Source organism: Saccopteryx bilineata, chromosome X (assembly GCF_036850765.1).
Source record: "Saccopteryx bilineata isolate mSacBil1 chromosome X, mSacBil1_pri_phased_curated, whole genome shotgun sequence".
Lineage (NCBI taxonomy): Eukaryota > Metazoa > Chordata > Mammalia > Chiroptera > Emballonuridae > Saccopteryx > Saccopteryx bilineata.
In genome coordinates, this window is record NC_089502.1 from 96580291 (window position 1) to 96601359 (window position 21069).

General features: G+C 39.7%; 1 pseudogene; it reads left to right on the top strand.

Moving 5' to 3' along the window:
- The first annotated feature begins 5318 nt into the window (after positions 1 to 5318).
- The window catches only part of LOC136317738 (elongation factor 1-alpha 1 pseudogene), a 117052-nt pseudogene continuing 101301 nt past the window's right edge, over positions 5319 to 21069 (top strand).

Here is a 21069-nt window from a genome sequence, read left to right on the forward strand (position 1 = left end):
TTGGACATATATTCTTTGTGTTCATTGAGTTGTTTTCTGAGCTCCCTAAATTGCCGTTCTGTGTTTTCTTGTATATCTTGGAGGATTTTTAGGATTTCTATCTTGAATTCTCTGTCATTTAGCTCCAAGGTTTCCAATATATTAAATTTTTTCTCCATAGATTTTTCCTCATCTAGCTGTGTTACCTCTCTTTCTTTTGTATCCATGATATTCGATTTTCTCTTCCTTAATGGCATCTGAGGGTGGTTTTGTTGATAGTATTAATGAGATTTAATAAAGAATAAAATGTTAAAAAAAAAATCCAAAAGAGTTGTTTTTTTAAAAAAAATTAATAATGAAATAAAGAAAAATAAAATAATAATTTTTTAAAAAAGGAAATTATTCCCCCCCCTGCTTTTTTCCTCTCCTCTCCCCTTTTTCTTGAGAAAATCTTGTGGTGAACTGTGAATTATAACAAATAATGCCTGTGATGGAGGTCCTGAATTAGGGAAAAGTAATAAAGGGGCAAAAAAAAAAAAAAGAAAAAAAAAAAGAAAAAGGGTGGCGGTATGGACCCACAAAAAGCAAATAAGGAAAAAATTTGGGTCAAGAATAAAATGATTTGCTTTTAGGTGTTGGTTGTCTAAGAGTTATGATGAGAGGAATAAGAGGAGAACAGAAAAATGGGGGGACAAATTAAAAAAATACTATTGTATTTAGTGGAACAAGAACTAGATAAAATGGAGAGCCAGGGATTGGAGCACTGCTAGTGAGTTAAAAAGGTGAAGTAAAAACCCCCAAAATGCCACAAACATAAGTTTGAGTCCCAGATAAGATAATTTGTTTGTTATTGATGTTTGAATGAGAGGAGATGTAAAGGAGAAAGGAAGAAACTAATATAGAGGGAGAAAAGAAAGAGAGAGAGAGAAAAAAAGAGGGAACCAGTAAAAGAAGAAAAAAGAAAGGAGAGAGAGAGAGTTAAGGGTTTTGGAGTGCAACCCTCATAGAGAGAAAGGAAGAGGAGAAAAAAGATAATGGGAGATGTAACACTTATGGGTAGTGTAGTTCAAGGAGAGGAGAGAGTAAGACCGGCAGAGAGTTAATCGGCCAAATTGGAGGAGGAAAAAAAGTATCAAGAATGAAGATAAGAGAAACAAACGAACAAATATAATAAAATGGGATAGGTTATAAAGTCTGCAGATTATTCTTGATTTTGAGAGGTTATCTTCTTGTTTTTTCTTTTCTCTCCCTCTTCCTGGTCAGTGACTCTGTACCCCAGGTTCTGCCCCTTTGGCACGCTCAGGTAGAGGTTTGCAGTTGATAAGTCTCTATGGCAATGTCATGTATTGTGCTTTAGTCTCGTTGGGAGTCAAGGCTCATTAGCATTCATAGGCTCCGACAGTGAGAGAGTCCGTGTTCCTGGAGCCTTTCTCCTAGTCTTTCCTTCCTCAATTAGTAGCCTGAGAATCCAGCTATGGGGTTGCTACTGCCTCTGCCTGGATAGTAAGAGGCTCAAAGAGCTGGCAACTCCCCACTCTATTTCCACTCAGCACAGGGCTCTGGGTAAGGCTCAGTCAGTCAGAGCTGCTAGCATAATCAGGTGGGCTTTCCACCCACTCAAAGACCTCTGGCTCTGCCACTCTGTCCGGTAACACAGGCGGGCACCCACTTCCGGGGTGCTTGGAGGAAACTCTCATTCACTATCTGTGCGCGCAGACCAGGATATCCGGCCAGTAGTCTCACGCTCTGAGTGAAACCCCCATCCGCATGGAAATTTGCAGCGCTGGAATTCGCTCTCGCTTTGTCCCTGTGCGCGGCTTTTGCAAGGCGCTGGGGCGGCCCGAGATTCCGCTTTTGCCCACACAAAGGCCCCTGACTCTGCCCCTCTGTGCGATAACATGGGCGCGCACTGCCGAGGCACTCGGAGGAATCGCTCACTACCTATCTGCACGCGCACACCAGGATATGAGGCCGGCCGCGTTTCCCTGAGTGACACTCTCACCAGCACGGAAAATTTCCACTGTTGGAATTAGTTCTTGCTCCCTCCCGTGCGCGGCTTTCCCAGGGCACTGGGGCTGCCCAGAGATTCTGCTTTCGGCCCACAGAAAGGCCTCTGACCCTGCCTCTCTGTGGGGCAACACGGACACCCACTTCTGGGGCTTAGGAAGAGATCTCTCGCCCACTAACTGCGCACCAACCAGGAGAATGGGTAAAATGGCTGCCCCGCTTGTCTTTCTTTGTTTGGGTTTGGCACGAGTGTTAGCTTGTATTGCCCGGCTTGCCACAGGAACAGTTTTTCCTCCGCTAGGACCTCCGTGCCACAGCCTGGTTCGGCCCTTTGTGCCGCAGCCTGGATGTATTCACCCCCTTTGCCCGCCTCAGTTTCTATATTCACAGTTACCAGAGAAAGCCGCCCTGTTTAGGTTAGTGAGGAAGGCGGAGCATTTCTTACTCCCTATTTCCTTCAGGATTTGGTTATATATTTAGCCAATTTTTCACTCAACCATACCTTCGGGTGTATTGTGAAGCATCTGGAGGCTCCAAGTATAGGTTTTTCTGTTTCTGGTTGAAGATCTTGTTGAGTTTTGGGGGAGATTTATCGGTATCGCTTCCTACTCCGCCATTACTCTGACGTCATCTGTAGATTGATTTTTCAATCAGAAAACCAATAAAGAAATATCAGCCTTAAACTACACACTAGACCAAATAGACATAATAGACATTTACAGGACATTTTATTCCAGAACTTCAGAGTATACATTTTTCTGCAGTGCACATGAAGCATTCTCAAGAATTGACCAAATCTTGGCAACAAACTTAACCTCAACAAATTCAGGAAGATTGAAATTATACCAAGCATATTCTCTGACCATAAGGCTTTGAAATTAGAATTCAACTGTAAAAAAAAAGTAAAGAAACCCAAAAAGGTATGGAAATGAAACAACATACTTCTAAAAAATTTACTGGGTCAAAGAAGAAATAGAACCAGTGATTAAAATATCTATATAGACAAATGAAAATGACAACATGACATATCAAAATTCCTGGATGTAACAAAAGTAGTTAGTAAGAGGGTAGTTTTTATTATTATAGGCTTATATCAAGAAATAAGAGAGAGCCCAAGTAAGCAACTTAACATTACATCTTAAGGAATTAGAAAAAAAACAAAAAAACAAAGAATTTAAAATCAGCAGGAGAAAAAAAAACAGTAAAACTTAAAGCAGAAATAGGCAAAATAGACAACAAAAATCTTTAAAAAATTAATACAACAAAGAGCTGGTTTTTGAAAAGATCAATAAAATTGAGAAATGCCTGGCTAACTGCACTAAGGAAAAAAGAGAAATGACTCCTATAAAAATATTCATTCCTGACCAGGCGGTGGTGCAGTGGACAGAGTATTGCACTGGGATGCAGAGGACCCAGGTTTGAGATCCTGAGGTTGCCAGCTTGAGTGCAGGCTCATCTGGCTTGAGAAAAATAAAAAATGCTCACTAGCTTAGACCCCAGGTCGCTGGCTCAAGCAAGGGATTACTCGGTCTGCTGAAGGCCCGCGGTCAAGGCACATATGAGAAAGCAATCAGTGAACAACTAAAGTGTCGCAACAAAAAACTGATGATTGATGCTTCTCATCTCTCCATTCCTGTCTGTCTGTTCCTATCTATTCCTCTCTCTGACTCTCTCTCTCTGTCCCTGTAAAAAATAAAAAAAATAAAAAAATTCAAAAAAAGAGAAGAAATTACCACACATATCATAGATATACAAAGAGTAATTATAGAGTACTATGAAAAACTATACGCCACCAAATTCAACAATTGAGAGGAAATGGATAAATTTCTAGAATTATTCAATTTTTCTAGACTGAGCCATGAAGAAGTGGAAAGCCTAAATTGACCTATAAGTAGGGAGGAAATAGAAACAACTATAAAAAACCTATAAAGTGCCAGTCCAGGACCAAATAGCTACATTAGTAAATTCTGCCAAACATTCATAGAATATTTGGTTCCTATCATTCTTGAAGTCTTCCAAAAAGTTGAAGAAGAAACAATACTTCCTCACACATTTTATGAGGCCATCAATACCCTCATACCAAAACCTGACAAGGACAACACACAAAAAAATAAAACTACAGACCAATATCTCTAATGAATACAGATGAAAAAATCTAAACAAAATATTAGCAAATTGAATACAACACATAAAAAAGATAATAAATACATCGTGATCAAGAGGGATTGTTCCAGGAGCACAAGGATGATTCAACATATAGAAATTGATCAACACAATACACCACATGAACAAAACAAAAAACAAAAATTATATGATCCTATCAATAGATGCAGAAAAAGCATTCAATAAGATATAACATCCCTTTTGTTTAGCACACTCAATAAAATTGGAATAGAACAAAGAACCTCAACATAATAAAGGCCACATATGAAAAACCATCAGCTAATATTATACTAAATGGTGAAAAAAATGAAGGCTTTTCCTCTCAAATCAGGAACAAAACAAGGCTGCCCACTGTCACCACTTTTATTTAACATAGTTCTGGAATTATTAGGAAGAGTGGTCAGGCAAGATAAAGAAATAAAAGGCATCAGTATTGGGAAAGGAGAAGTGAAGGTATCACTTTTTGCAGATGACATGATCTTGTATATAGAAAACCCCAAAAGTGTTCAAGAAAGATGTTAATGGAGTAGGTGGAAGTTCCAACTGCAACCTCAGAGGACCAAAGTAGATTACAACTTCATTTAACAACAATCATCCTGAAAAACCAACTTTGGTCAAAATTAAGAGGACTCTTTAGCCAAGGATCACCAAAGAACCCACACCGAGATGGTAGGAAGGGCAGAGATGCAGGAAGGGCTGCCCCACTCCCAGGAGCGAGTGGCGGCTGAGAGTCCAATGGGGCTCACACAACTTGATGGGTTTCCCTGAGAGGTGTGGGTCCTCAGCCCCAGGCTCAGAGCCCCAGAGCCTAGAAGAGGCACCCAGACAGCATTTAGCTGTGAAAAGAATCAGGTTTCTGTCTGCAAGAAAGAGACAGAACTCTTGGAGATGCAGGCTCTGTCTTAAAGGGCCTGTGCAGAGCACTTCGTTCTCAGCCACTTACCCAGGGCTCTGGTGGGGGACAGCTGAGAGGACTGAAGTTGCAGGAGGAGAGTGCAAAGTTGGAGGCTCAGGGAGAGACACTGTGGGGAACAGCCACTGGAACCCCTGTGCTAAGTCATTCTCCAGTACTGAGGCCACCATCTTTCTTGGGTGGAACAATCATCTCTGAGTGGCACCAGCCTGAGGAAAAGCAACTGCTCTGCCCTCAGGAGTCTCTCCTACCCATCATGGCGATGGGTCGTTCTCAGAGGCCTGAAAGCAAGGGGTGCGTCAGTGAGTCAGTTTTCTGGTGTTGAGACTGGAGCTCCCCCACATACACTCCTGAGTCCAAGACTGGTGCTTCTACCTCACAAGAGGCACAGTTGAAACTGCGGGCGGGCAAACCACACCTCTGAGTTGCAGAGGCCACACCCACCAGATCCTGGGGCCTCACCCTACTGGTCTGTGAAAAAAAGTCTAAACAGATTGACACCTGGACCCAAGGGGTGGAACCACACCCACCACCCTTCCTAATTGTTAAATTGGGGCAGGCTCTAAACTCTAGCAGAGGTTTTTCATCAGCTGAGCCCATCAATCAGCCAGCAGACAGGGTGCAGGAGGTAACACACAGTGGCCATTTGAGTGGACTTTCTCCTAGGACCAGAGTGGGTAAAAGCCAGCAAATGAGTGCAGCTTGGTATTTTCATATACACCTGGGCTCAACAGAGGCAGCCACAAACTCTGAATTGCTTGTAGCTCCAAAGAGCTTGCTGAGGGTCAGTCACAAGCAGTGTCTCCCACTGGTCAGTGCTCAGTTCATGCTTGAGAGGCCCAGGGCTGGCACATCCAGGGGACAGCTGCAGAAAGCATTGGTACAAAACCAAACAACCCTTCCTAGAAAATCTCTTCTCAACTAGTGCAGCTGAGGTGAGATCCAATCTCTGTGATCAGCACCGGAACAGTGGCTCATGTGCATTTGAAAGGGTGTAGCTTCATAGTCAGCTGGTCTGGGTGCTGAATATTTGTCCTGCTGGGCTAGATTCCACAGGGGGAAGGGAGAGAAGCCTAGAACATGGACATTTAAAGTGTGGGTCCCGCCTGACCTGTGGTGGTGCAGTGGATAAAGCGTCGACCTGGAACACTGAGGTTGCTGGTTCGAAACCTTGGGCTTGCCAGGTCAAGGCACATATGGGAGTTGATGCTTCCTGCTCCTCCCCTTCTCTCTCTCTCTCTCTCTCTCTCTCTCTCTCTCTCTCTCCTTTATCTCTAAAAATCAATAAATAAAATATTAATAAATAAATAAAGTGTGGGTCCCTGTGAGTCTATTATTGGATACTGTTGAGGGGCTTAGTCACCTTCGGGAGGGGAACAGTCAGCCCAGGAGAGGAGTCTCTCAGTCTTCCTCCCTGAAACCAGGGTCTCAACAGCTGAAAGAACTTCTGCAGAAGGGAGTTGTTGGTCAAATAAGTTTGTAAATATGATATATATGTTTGCTTGCTTATATTTTGCATTGGGTGTGGGGACAGGCTGTAAGCAGGTAAGGTGGTTATAGCCTAAGGCTTAGTTTTAAGACTAAGCTTTTCCCCACACCCTTCACTGATTGCATGATGTGGGGTGGTACACTCTCATGAGGAATCCCATTATGTCTCAGATAAATGACTTTGTATCAGAGACTTTCTTGTTTTTATATTGGATTAAAGGTTTTGATTTCTACACTATAAAGTAGGGCAGACCAGGATGATCTTGCTCTCTCTGGTTCCTGAGATCATCATTAGAGAAGAGTGATTACTTTCTAGGACGAGTCCATGCTGTAAGAGAGCAGAGAAAGGCCACTTGGAGGAGGCCAGGAGAAGCAGCCAAGCTGGTGGAATGCTGAAGGAGAAGGCAGTTTGTGCAGAGTTTGGGCAGAGAGAAGGAGATGGGAAACACAGGTGAATAAGACTGGTGAACTAGAAACCTTTGATTCTAGGAAAACTCAGATAAGTCAGTGGCTTTGGGAGATGTAAAGCCAGTGGCCAAGGCCAGGGCCACCATCACAGCCACCTGACCCATGCATGTTCGCATTGGATTCGGACAGTCAGTAAAGAAACAACGGAGCCACAAACTGACGGGCCATAGTCTTTAATTCTAGCTTGCACCCGGCGGGCAAGTAAAAACACACACTGGGCTCCAAGACCCACTGTTGGTCAAATAAGTTTGTAAACATGATATATATGTTTGCTCGCTTGTGACTTATAATGGGTGTGGGGGACAGGCTATAAGCAGGCCAGGCTGTTGTAGCCTGAGGTTTGGTTTTGGGACTAAGCTTTTCCCCACACCCTTGACTGATTGTATGATCTGGGTGGTGCACTCTCATGAGAAATCCAATTATGCCTTGGATAAGTGACTTTGTATTGGAGACTTCCTTGTTTGTATATTGGATTAAGGGATTTTGGTTTTCTACACTATAATGTGGGACAGACCAGGAGCTCAGACACACAGTTCCTGCTATCACAATTGCAGGGGCTCCCCTGATCCCTTGCCCTTCATGGGAAGAGCTGGTTTTCTGCTTTTCCCTTGTCTTCTTTTGTGGTTTGCCTGTCTTGGTGAGACACCAATAAATAGGATGGCCCCCCATCCTCTGACTCTGCCATTTCTTTATCGCCTGCCCGAATCCAATGGGAACCTGCATGTGAATGGTCACGATGATGGCTCCTGGTCTTACACCCACTCACATTCAGTGCTCACAAAGCCACTGACTTATCCGAGTTTCCTAGAATCAAAGGTTTCTAGCTCACCAGACTTATTCTCCTGTGTTCCCCATCTCCTTCCTTATCCCAGATACAAACTCTACACAAACTGGCAACTCACTCAGCACTGCATCATCTTGGCTGCTTCTCCTGGCCTCCTCAACCTGGCCTTTCTCTGCTCTCCTCTGCTCTCTCTTCTAATGATAATCTCAGGAACCAAGAGCGCAAACTCCCGCTCCTTCCCTATTTTATAGGGTAGAAATCCAAACTCTTAATCCAATATACAAAATAGGGAAGTCTCTAATACAAAGTCACTTCTCTGAGGCATGATTGGATTGTACCACCCCACATCAAAAAAGGGTGGGAAAGGCTTAATCCCAAAACCAAGCCCCAGGCTACAAGGATTCTCAACACACATTAATATCACCTGGGTGATGGCCTCACATGGGCAGCGCCTATTTTTAACAAAGTGAGCATAATACATTTTATCTGCCCAACAGGAGACCTGAATAGAAAGGGAAGTGCTTGCCCACTGTGTGTTTTTCTTGCTCACTGGGTGCAAGCTAGGATTAAAGCTAATGACCCACCAGTTCTTAGCTCCATTGTTTCATTACCATCTGTCCAAATCTAATGTGAACCTGCATGGGCCAGGAGGCTGTGATGGTGGCCGTGGCTACTGGCTTTATAGGAGTGTCAGCCACACTTGGTCTGAAACTGCTGTTCCCCTTTGTTGGGCAGATAAAATGTATTATGCTCACTTTGTTAAAGACAACACGAGGAGGCCGTTGCCCAGGTGATATTAATGTGTGTTGAGAATTGTTGTAGCCTGAGGCTTGGTTTTGGGATTAAGCCTGTCCCACCCTTTTTGGTGTGAGGTGGTACAATCCTATCATGGCTCAGAGACATGACTCTGTATTAGAGACTTCCCTATTATGTATATTGGATTAAGAGTTTGGATTTCTACACTATAAAATGGGAACGGAGTGGGAGTTTGTCGCTCTTGGTTCCTGAGGTTAGCATGAGAGAGCAGAGAGAGTAGAGCCAGCAGTGGGAGGAGGCCACGTGGAGGAGGCCAGGAAAAGCAGCCAAGATGGCGGAGTGCTGAGTGAGATGCCAGTTTGTGTAGAGTTTGTATCTGGGATAAGGAAGGAGATGGGGAACTGAGGAGAATAAGGCTGGTGAGCTAGAAACCTTTGATTCTAGGAAACTCGGATAAGTCAGTGGCTTTGTGAGCACTGAATGTGACTGGGTTTTGGAGCCCAGTGTGTATTTTTACTTGCCCGCCGGGTGCAAGGTAGGATTAAAGGCTATGGCCCACCAGTTTTTGGCTCCATTGTTTCTTTACCGACTGTCCGAATCCAATGCGAACCTGCATGGGCCAGAAGGCTGCTTTGATAGTGGCCCTGACTACTGGCTTTACACCTTGTTGGGAAGAAATAAAATTTGAGTATCCATCAGCAGCTGAAGGACCAAGCTCTGAAGTAGGAGCCATATTCCCTGTACTGAGCTCCAGATCAAGAGACTCCTGAAGTAGTGGGGTCCCACAAATGTTGAATTTACAACTTCAACTGCCCTAACCCAAGCATGCAACCTGTAGAGCTGTAGGCTCTGTAAGGCCAATCTGAGCCCACACTCCAGTCTTATTATAGAAGACTCTGTGGGAAGACCAGGCAGCTGCAAGAGGAGGAGGAGCAGCTGAAAAGTGGAGAAAAATCTTACAGAGTTCGGGGCTTTTATGAAGCTGTGGTCATCTCTAAGCAAGAGGAAGCTGGTACTTATACAAAGGTTGGCCCCTCCCACAGTACTCAGACACAGAAAATGCAGACAAAAACAGCAAAAATTCCAGTAGCTGCAGACTGGTAACCCACAGCAAGTTACAAACAACAACTGACACCATCACAAGAAGAACTAGAGCCAACATTACTGGTGGTGGGTGACAGACAACACCAATCCTAGACTCAACTACCTATACAAGCAGCACACCCAAAGGTGGAGTCTAGCAGGCACCAGACACTGTAGAGAATAAATATGCTCATCAGGACAGACATTGCACAGTGTGTAATACACATAACCAAAGTTCGCCCTTAGAGTCAGCCAGCCTGAAGGGATAAATGTACCCACAAAAGGACCAACTGTATCTAATACTCACATACAAGAAGACAGAAAACCATACCCTCAAGAAGCATTCCTAGAACAAGGAAAACAAATGGCCTGGAGGACAGTACCACCAAGCCCATCTTCTTCATTCAGACCACACAAAAATTTCAAAGTCAGACAGAACTACTTAATACATAGACAAAAAGGGCAGACAGAGAAATGCAACCTAAGTGAGTCAACTAGAGAAATCCCCAGGAAAAGAACTGAATGAGATGGCATTAACCAAAATACCAGAGGCAGAGTTAAAACAATAATTTTTAGGATGCTCAGAATCTTAGACCAACACTAGATGGACATAATGAGCACCTAAATAAAGAGATAACAAGCATCAAAAACGACAATAATATCATAAAAAAGAATCAGTCAGACATGAAAAAATACAATATCAGAAATGAAGACTGCACTAGAAGGAATTAATAGCAGATCAGATAAAGCAATTAATTACCTACAAAGAAGCCCCCATAAAGATGACATCTGACTTCTCAACAGAAACACTTGAAGCCAGAAGGGGTTGGCAAGAAATATTCAAAATGATGCAAAGCAAGAACCTACAACCAAGACTTATTTATTCTGCTAAGCTATCATTTAAAATTGAAGGAGAAATAAAAAGCTTCTCAGAAAAAAAAAACCAAGATAAAACTCAAGGAATTCATTACCACCAAACCAGTACTGCAAGAAAGTTAAGGGACCTGTTATAAAAAAAAGCAAAGAAAAACAATCAAGAAAAAGAGCATTGTGGAATAAAAGAATAAAATGGCAATAAAGAACTACATATCAATAATATCCTTATATGTAAAAGTATTAAATGCTGCAATAAAAAGACATAGGATATCTGCATGGATAAGAAAACAGAACCTGTTCATATGCTGTCTACAAGAGACCCACTTCAGAACAAAAGATACACATAGACTAAAAGTGAAAGGTTGGAAAAAAGTATTTCATGCAAATGGAAATGAAAAAAAAAGGTGGGGTAACAATACTTATATCTGACAAAATTGACTTTGAAAGAAAGGCTGTATAGTAAGGGATAAAAATGTTATTATATAATGATAAAGGGAGGAATCCAACAGAAGGATATATCCATTGTAAATATTTGTGCACCTAATATAGGAGCACCTAAATATATAAAGATGATTTTGATTTATATAAAGGGTGAGATCAACAGCAATACTATATATAATAGAAGTGAATTTTAATACCTCACTAACTCAATGGATAGATCATCCAGACAGAAAATTAATTAACAAAAAAAACCCCAGCAGCCTTAAATGACACACTAGATCAAATGAATTTAATAGATATCTTCAGAACCTTTCACCCCAAAGCTGCAGAATATACATTCTTTTCAAAGGCTCATGGTACATTCTCTAGGACAGATCACATGTTATATTACAAAACAAGTCTCAATAAATTTAAGAAGATTAAAATCATATGAAGCATCTTCTCTGATAACAATGGCAAGAGACTAGAGATCAACTACAATAGAAAAACTGAAAAACATTCAAACACTTGGATGCTAAATAGCATGTTACTAAATAACGAATGAGTTAAGAACAAGATCAAGAAAGAAATAATTTCCTTGAAACAAATGTAAATGAACATACAACTCAAAATTTATGGGACACAGCAAAAGCAGTCCTGAGAGGCAAGTTCATAGCATTACAGGCATACCTTATGAAGCAAGAAAAAGCTCAAATGAACAACTTAAGCCTGCGTGTAAAAGAACTAGAAAGAGAACAATAAATAAAGCCCAGAGGAAGTAGAAGGAAGAAATAATAAAAATCAGAGCAGAAATAAATGACATAGAAGCTAATAAACCAATACAGAAGATCAATGAAATCAAGAACTGGTTCTTTGCAAAGGTAAACAAGATTGATGAACCTTTCACCAGAATCATCAAGAAAAAAAGAGAGAAGACTCAAATAAATAAAATCAGAAATGAAAGTGGAGAAGTAACAACTAACACCTCAGAAATACAAAGGATTGTAAAAAAAATACTATGAAAATCTGTATGGCAAAAAATTGGACAACCTAGGTGAAATGAAAAAATTCCTAACATAAAATCTTCCAAAACTCAATCTGGAAAAATAAAAAAAAACATAAACAAACCAATTACAATAAATGAAATTGAAACAGTTATGAAAAAACTGCCAGCAAACAAAAGTTTGGGACCAGATGGCTTCACAGTTGAATTTTACCAAATATTCAAAAAAGAAATAACACCTATCATTCTTAAGCTATTTCAAAAAATTCAAGAGAAGGAAAGAACTCCAAGCTCCTTTCATGAGGCAAGCATAATCCTCATTTCAAAACCAGGTAAAGACACTACAAAGAAAAAAAACAACAACTATAAGCCAATATCCCTGATGAACTTAGATGCTAATATTCTCAACAAAATATTAGCAAACCGGATCCAACAATACATGCAAAAAATCATACATCGTGATCAAGTGAGATTTATTCTGGGGAGGAAAGGATAGTATAATAACTGAACAGACACTTCTCTAAAGAGGACATACAGATGGCCAATAGGCATAGGAAAAAGTGTTCAACATTACAAATCATTAGAGAAATGCAAATTAAAACCAAAATGAGATACCACCTCACACCTGTCAGAATGGCGCTGATTAACAAAACAACACACAAGAAGTGCTGGCGAGGTTGTGGAGAAAAAGAAATCCTCTTGCACTCCTGGTGGGAATGCAGACTTGTGCAGCTGCTGTGTTGAACTGTATGGGGTTTCCTCACAAATTTATAAATGGAACTGACTTTTGACCCAGCTATCCCACTTTTAGGAATATATCCTAAGAACTCCAAATCACTGAATCAAAAGAAGATATGTAGCCCCATGTTTATTGCAGAATTATTTACAATTGGAAACAGCCCAAGTTTTCGTCAGTGGACAAGTGGATTAAAAAGCTGTGGTACATATATCAATACACAGTGGAATACTATGCTGTGGTGAAAAAGAAGGAAATCTTACCTTTTGTGACAGCACAAATGGACCTGGAGATTATTATGTTAAGTAAAATAAGCTAGGCAGAGAGAGAAAAATATCATATGATCTCACATATATGTGGAATGTAATATGCAAAGTCAACTGAGGAATGGAATAGAGGCAGAGGAAGGATCACAGGGACCAGTGGGACAGCAGTCAGAGGTAAGAAAAATAAGGGGATGGGATCAGAGAAGGTAAAGGGATTAGTGAAACTATATATACATAACACAAAGATATAGCAAACAGGACAGTAAAACCTAAAGGGAAGAGGGGAGTTAGTTAGGAGGAGGGAGCCAAAGGGGGTATAAAAAAGGGACATAAGGGTGGGGGTGAAGGAGTTATATTCAGTGGGACACTTGAATCCATCTAAACACAATAAATTAAAAATTAATAAAAGATTTTAAAGAATTAAAAGAAAAACTCCAAAGACTCCACAGAAAGACTATTAGAAACTATGATCAATACAGTAAGGTCACAGGATACAAAATCAATATATAGATGTCTGTTGCTTTTATATACACCAACAATGAAACTTGAGAAAATGAACTAAAAATGAAATACTTCCTTTTACTGTTGCAACAATAATAAAAAATACCTAGGAATAAACTTAATAAAGAATGTAAATGACTATATACTGAAAACTACAAAACATTCTTTAATAGTTTTATTTTTAATGGGGCGACATCAATAAATCAGGATACATATATTCAAAGATAACAACTCCAGGTTATCTTATCGTTCATTTATGTTGCATACCCATCACCCAAAGTCAGATTGTCCTCGGTCACCTTCTATCTAGTTTTCTTTGTGCCCCTCCCCCTGCCCCTTTCCCTCTCCCTCTCCCCCCTCCCCCCCCCCACCGTAACCACCACACTCTTATCAATGTCTCTTAGTTTCACTTTTAAGTCCCACCTACGTATGGAATAATGCAGTTCCTGTTTTTTTCTGATTTACTTATTTCACTTCGTATAATGTTATCAAGATCCCACCATTTTGCTGTAAATGATCCGATGTCATCATTTCTTATGGCTGAGTAGTATTCCATAGTGTATATGTGCCACTTCTTCTTTATCCAGTCATCTATTGACGGGCTTTTTGGTTGTTTCCATGTCCTGGCCACTGTGAACAATGCTGCAATGAACATGGGGCTGCATGTGTCTTTACGTATCAATGTTTCTGAGGTTTTGGGGTATATACCCAGTAGAGGGATTGCTGAGTCATAAGGTAATTCTATTTTCAGTTTTTTGAGGAACCACCATACTTTCTTCCATAATGCTTGTACTACTTTACATTCCCACCAACAGTGGATGAGGGTTTCTTTTTCTCCACAGCCTCTCCAACATTTGCTATTACCTGTCTTGTTAATAATAGCTAATCTAACAGGTATGAGGTGGTATCACATTGCAGTTTTGATTTGCATTTCTCTAATAACTAACGAAGGTGTGCATCTTTTCATATATCTGTTGGCCATTTGTATTTCTTCCTGGGAGAAGTGTCTGTTCATGTCCTCTTCCCATTTTTTTATTGGATTGTTTGTTTGTTGTTGAGTTTTATGAGTTCTTTGTATATTTTGGATATTAGGCCCTTATCTGAGCTGTTGTTTGAAAATATCATTTCCCATTTAGTTGGCTGTCTGTTTATTTTGTTATCAGTTTCTCTTGCTGAGCAAAAACTTCTTAGTTTGATGTAGTCCCATTCATTAATTTTACAAAAAATTTTTAAAGGAAATTGAAAAATACACAATGAAATGGAAAAATATTTTATGTTTATGGATAGGAAGGATAAACATTGTTAAAACAGCCATATTGCCCAAAGCAATATACAAATTTAATGCAATCTCCATAAAAATTCCAATGTTATTTCTAAAAGAAATAGAACAAAAAATTACCTGGTTTGTATGGAACAATAAAAAAACCCTAATAGCCAAAGCTATACGGAGAAAAAAGAACTAAGCCAGAGATATTACAATACCTGACTTCTAATTATACTACAGAGCCACAATAATCAAAACAGAATGTTATTGGTAGAAAAAATAGATACACAGGCCAATGGAATGAGATCAAGAGCTCAGAAATACAATCACATATATATGGGCAAATCGTCTTTAACTAAGGAGTCAAAAACAGTGGATAAAAGAAAGCCTCTTCAATAAATGGTGCTGGAAAAATTAAAAAGCTCTCATGCAAAAGAATGAAACTTGAATGCAGTTTGTTTCCCTGCACAAAAATTAATTCAAAATGGATCAAAGACCTAAATATAAGATCTGAAACAATAGAAATACATAGAAGATAAAATAGGTACTAAACCCATGGACATTGGCAATAGTGAACAGTTTATGAATTTGACCCCAAAGCCAAGGGAAATTAAGACAAAAATCAATGAGTGGAATTATCAAACTAAAAAGCTTCTGCACAAGAAAATAAACTGACAATAAAACAGACAGCCAACTAAATGGAAGATGATATTAGCAAACAACATCTCTGAAAAGGGGTTTATATCCAAAATATATAAAGAACTCACAAAACTTTGTAACAAACCAGCAAGCAATCCAATTAAAAAATAGGGAGTAAATATGAACAAACACTTTTACCAAGAAGAAATACAAATGTCCAACAGGTATATGAAAAAATGTTCATGTTCACTAGGTATTCGAGAAATGAAAATTCAAACTATGAGATACCACCACACACCTGTTAGATTAGCTATTATCAACAAGACAGGTAATAAGTGTTGGAGAAGTAGTGGAAAAAAAGTTACCCGCATTTACTGCTGGTGGGAATGTAAATTAGTACAATCATTATGGAAAAAAATATGGTGGTTCCTCAAAAAGTTAAGAATAGAATGACCATATGGCCCAGCTATCCTATTGGGTATATACCCCAAAACCTCAAAAACATTTGTACATAAGGACACATGCACCCTCGTGTTTATTGCAGCATTGTTCACAGTGGCCAAGACATTATAACAACCTAGTACCCCTCGGTAGAGGGTTGGATAAAGAAGATGTGGTACATATATACAATGGAATACTACTCAGCCATAAGAAATGGTGACCTAGTATCATTTAAGACAACATAGATGGACCTTGAGAACTTTATACTAAGTGAAATGAGTCAATCAGAAAAAACTAAATACTGTATGATTTCACACATATGTGGGATACAAAACTGAGACTCACAGACATAGATAAGAGTGCAGTAATTACCAGGGGTAGGGGATAAGGGAGTGAGTTGGGGAAAGGGTGTAAGGAGGGATAAATATAAAACTGAAAATGGTTTGACTTTGGGTGATCAGTATACAACATAATTGTTCAAATTATGTGGAGATGTTTACCTGAAATCTATGTACTTTTGTTGATTAATATCATCCTGTTAAATTTATTTTTTTAATGAAAACATTTGAGAAAATATTATCAATCTTTTCTCAAGTTCACGGATTCTATCCTTTGTCATCTTCACTCTCTTATTGAGCCAACATTTTATTTCTGTTATTTTCAGTTTTTGATTTTCATTTATTTCTTTTTATGACTTGTTTCTCGGTTGAAACTTTAAATTATCATTTGTTTCAATATAATTTATAAATTATTGTTGAATTATTTCTTATGATGATTGCTTTAAAATACTTGTCAGATAACTACATTTGATTCATCTCATTTTGGTGTTAAATATTTTTTCTCATTCAAGTTGTTATTTTCCTGGTTCCTAATATAAAGTGATTTTCAATTATATCCTGGACATTTGGGTATTACATAAGAAGGCTGTGGATGCCTTTCAATTTTGAAGTTTACCAGGGAGGTACTTTATTTAGACTTAGCATGTAGGCCTTGGCCTACTTTTTGGACTGGTCACATAATTTTTAGGGACTTTGAGATGCTCTTTTTGTCTACTTTGATTTATCTCATACTACTGGAGCTCCCAGTGATCATTGCTAGTGTTTTTTGAGGGAGCTGAAGAAGCTTGTTCTGGCTGGGCTGCCTAAAGACTGTAAGTGGGGAAAAGGAAGATCCCTCCTTCAGGGATGAATGAAGTTTCCTGGCAGTTGCTATAGCAGGGTACTCTTGTTTGTGGAGAGATGGAGAGTGCCTCTTTAGCTGAGTGCTTGTTATGGGTGTTCCTCTGAGTGTCTCTTAATAGATGGGGGTTGGAATATACCAGGTCTAGGTGGCTTTCTTGGCCTTATTCTTTTGGATGGTGATTCAAAGATGCCCTGCCACTGTGGTGTTTCTCCAGTTCTGTAGTCCATCTTCCATTTTTCTGATCTTTTTGTCAAGTTATTTTCAGGTTTAAGTTATATTTAGCATGAAGGAAAAGAGAGAGATGACCCTACACCATTTTGTCTAAATCAGAAGTTTCATCTTTCTTTTCAGGTCCTTTTAATATCATTTTTTACTTTATCACCAATTTTGCATTTATTAGATATTAGAGAGTTAATATTGGTAAAGCTCCTGGAATCAAATACAAGTCCAGCAAATATGCACCCATCTAACAAATACTGTGAGAATAGAGACCAAAATGTTGGCATGTAAGCACTAAACACATAGTAATCATATTTGTGCTCTAGAATAGGACTTTCTTTGAGCCTATATAACCTTGTAAATAAAGAGAATTGACATGTTTGTAATCATAGTAATAATTTATAAAGCTCTTATTGTCTCCAAGCAATATGTTGAAATCTTTGGTATATAAACTCACTAAGCCTTGTGTAAAGCCAGTAGTCACGGCCACCATCACAGCTGCCTGGCCAGTGCAGATTTGCATCTGATTCAGACAGACAGTAATGAAACAACAGAGCCAATAACTGATGGGCCATTACCTTTAATCCTAGCTTGCACCTGGAGGGCAAGTAAAAACACACACTGGGATCCAAAACCCACTCATTCAGCGCTCACAAAGCTACTGATTTATCTGAGTTTCCTAGAATCAAAGGTTTCTAGCTCACTAGCCTTATTCAACTCTCTTCCCCATCTCCTTCTCTCTGCACAAACTTTGCACAGACTGGCTTCTCCCTCAGCACTCCACCATCTTGGCTGCTTTTCCTGGCCTCCTCCACATGGCCTTTCTCTGCTCTTTCCTCTAATACTAATCTCAGGAACCGAGAGAGAGCAAGCTCCCGGTCTGTCCCACTTTATAGTGTAGAAACCGAAACCTTTAATCCAATATACAAACAAGAAAGTCTCTCAGGGCCTGGCTGGTTGGCTCAGTGGTAGAGCATCGGCCTGGCATGGAGAAGTCCCGGATTTGATTCCCGGCCAGGGCACACAGGAGAAGCGCCCATCTGCTTCTCCACCCCTCCCGCTCCTTCCTCTCTGTCTCTCTCTTCCCCTCCCACAGCGAGGCTCCATTGGAGCAAAGATGGCCGGGGCACTGGGGATGGCTCCTTGGCCTCTGCCCCAGGCGCTGGAGTGGCTCTGGTCGCGACAAAGTGAAGCCCCGGAGGGGCAGAGCATCGCCCCCTGGTGGGCAGAGCATCGCCCCCTGGTGGGCGTGCCGGGTGGATCCCGGTCGGGCGCATGAGGGAGTCTGTCTGACTGTCTATACCCATTTCCAGCTTCAGAAAAATACAAAAAAGAAAAAAGAAAAAGAAAGTCTCTGATACAAAGTCACTTATCTGAGGCATAATAGGATTCCTCATGAGAGTGCACCACCTCACATCAAAAAGGGTGGGAAAGGCTTAGTCCCAAAGCCAAGCCCCAGGCTGCAAAGATCCTGCCTGCCCACAGCCCACCCCCAACACACATTAATATAATCACGCCCATCCCAAGCAAGAAGGGCAACCAATACCATCACCTGTGTGATGGATTTCCACATAGGCAGTGCCATCTTTAACAAAGTTAGCATAATATATTTTATCTGCCCAACACCTTGACAATAACCATATGTAATAGTGTAATAAGTTAAATAGTGTTCCTCCAATTGATAACCCAAGTCTTAACCACTCTACTGGTGAATATAACCTTATTTTAAAAAACTCTTTGCAGAGTTTTTAATTCCAAAATGAGATCATCCTGGATTAGAGTGGACCCTTAATCCAATGACGGGTTTCCTCATAAGAGAAAAGGGAGGGAGAATTGAGAAGCTCTTGTAAAGATAAATGCAGAGATTGAAGTTATGTAGCCACAAGCCAAGAAACATCAAGGTTGCTGGCAGCCACCAGAAGCTGGGAAAAAAGCATGGGGTGTATTCTTTCTTACAACCTCCAGAAAGAACCAACCATGCCAACACCTTGATTTCGGACTTCTGGCTTACAGAACTGTGAGAGAATAAATTTTTGTTGCTTTAAGCTGCCAAATTTGTGGTAATTTGTTACAGCATCCTGGGGAAACAAACACAGGTATTATTATATATCTCCATTTTATAGATGAGGAAACAGAACCAGAAATATTAAATGACATGCATATGTTCACATAGCTAGTAAACAGCAGAGTTGGGAATTAAACCCAAGGCTATCTACTCTGGAGCTTGTATTTTTTATCTTAACCTTTTAAAAACTTCATTGGTAACAGTTAAAAACATCACCATGATCTCCACACTTCTTACTCACCCAATCCTTCCTTCAGGAGACTCTTCTTACTCCAAGATTTATTTTTATTTTACTTTATTTCTTTTTTATTTTATTTAGAATATTAAATTTGATAGGGTGATGTTGATCAATAAGAATACATAGGTTTCAGGTGAACATTCTTATAACATCTGAACTATTGATTGTGCTGAGTGCCCATCACCCAAATAATTCTTCATCACAGTATATTTGTCCCTTTTTAATCCCCTCCCCCTACCCCTTAAGCTGTTCCTGCTTCATGTTGCTTCTAGAGATAATTGGTTAAATTTGGTACCTCATAGTTGAGTATACTGATACTGAGTTCTTCCATCTCAAACCAAACTGACACTGGTTTTGGGGGTGGGGGTGGAGAGAGACATACAGAGAGAAATATTTAAAGAAAATGTTCCTGATAGGGACTCTTCAGGCTATGAGCAACCAATCAGAGGTAAAGACAGTTTCAAGCTGAGCAGTGACTGTCAGTTCACATCACTCATGCTGATGCCTTGTTTTCACTATACTTAAAGCCAGCCCAGTTATTATTTTGAGGTTATAGCAAAAGATAGTTACTTCCCTATACTCAGTCTCTGGGCACTGGAAGTGAGCAAACACTGTCACCCAACTTGCCGTACCAAGAAACCTTGTATCAGGTGCTGGGGAGAAAAGCAACAGTTGTTACCACCTTGTGATTCTTCTAAAACTGTTTCTTTGTTAATAGTATGTTATTAAACATTTTGCACAGTTGGCTGGAGATTAAAATTATAGTAGAAAACATTTTTAAAAAAGGATTGCATGTAAAAATAAACCAATGTATGACTACAGAGCCTAAGCAGCAAAAAGTGCACTCTGGGGCTAAGCATTTTGATGCCATGTCTGCCACCAAATTTGGTGTCACTGAGTACATTGTTTCAATATCAAATACTTATTAAACATCTACAGTGTGCTAGGCATTGTTTTAATTGATTCTTTGCTTGGAGTCACATATATTCTTAACTCATCCATCCTCTGAATATAACTAAAATGAAACATAATATCACTTTTTGCTTCTTCTGGCAAGAGTTAAGAAAAACAGAAACAAATTATTCTCCACTGGAGATGACTAAATCTGAGAATGTTTTAACCTTGACCTATCCAAATGGAACATTTTTTACATTTATTCAGCTGACAACCTTGAACAAATGGTTCAGTGGTTAATAGTTAGAGAATTAACAGTCAGTTCTTTTCTTAAATACTAGCCAAAAAAAAAACTATTTCTAGAATATTAGCTAAATACTTAAACCTTGTGAGAATAAAATGTTCTACTGCATATCTCAAACTTTTTAGATAAACATGGGCATGTAAAAATTTATCACTGTAATTATATCTTAGAAAATATGAGCTTGTGCCTCATTATCTTTCTCTTTGAGAACTTTAAGGAACAAATGTTTTCTTTTCTTTTTTTTTTTTTAAATAATTTTATTTTTTTAATGGGGTGACATCAATAAATCAGGATACATATATTCAAAGATAACAAGACCAGGGTATCTTGTCGTTCAATTATGATGCATACCCGTCACCCAAAGTCAGATTGTCCTCTGT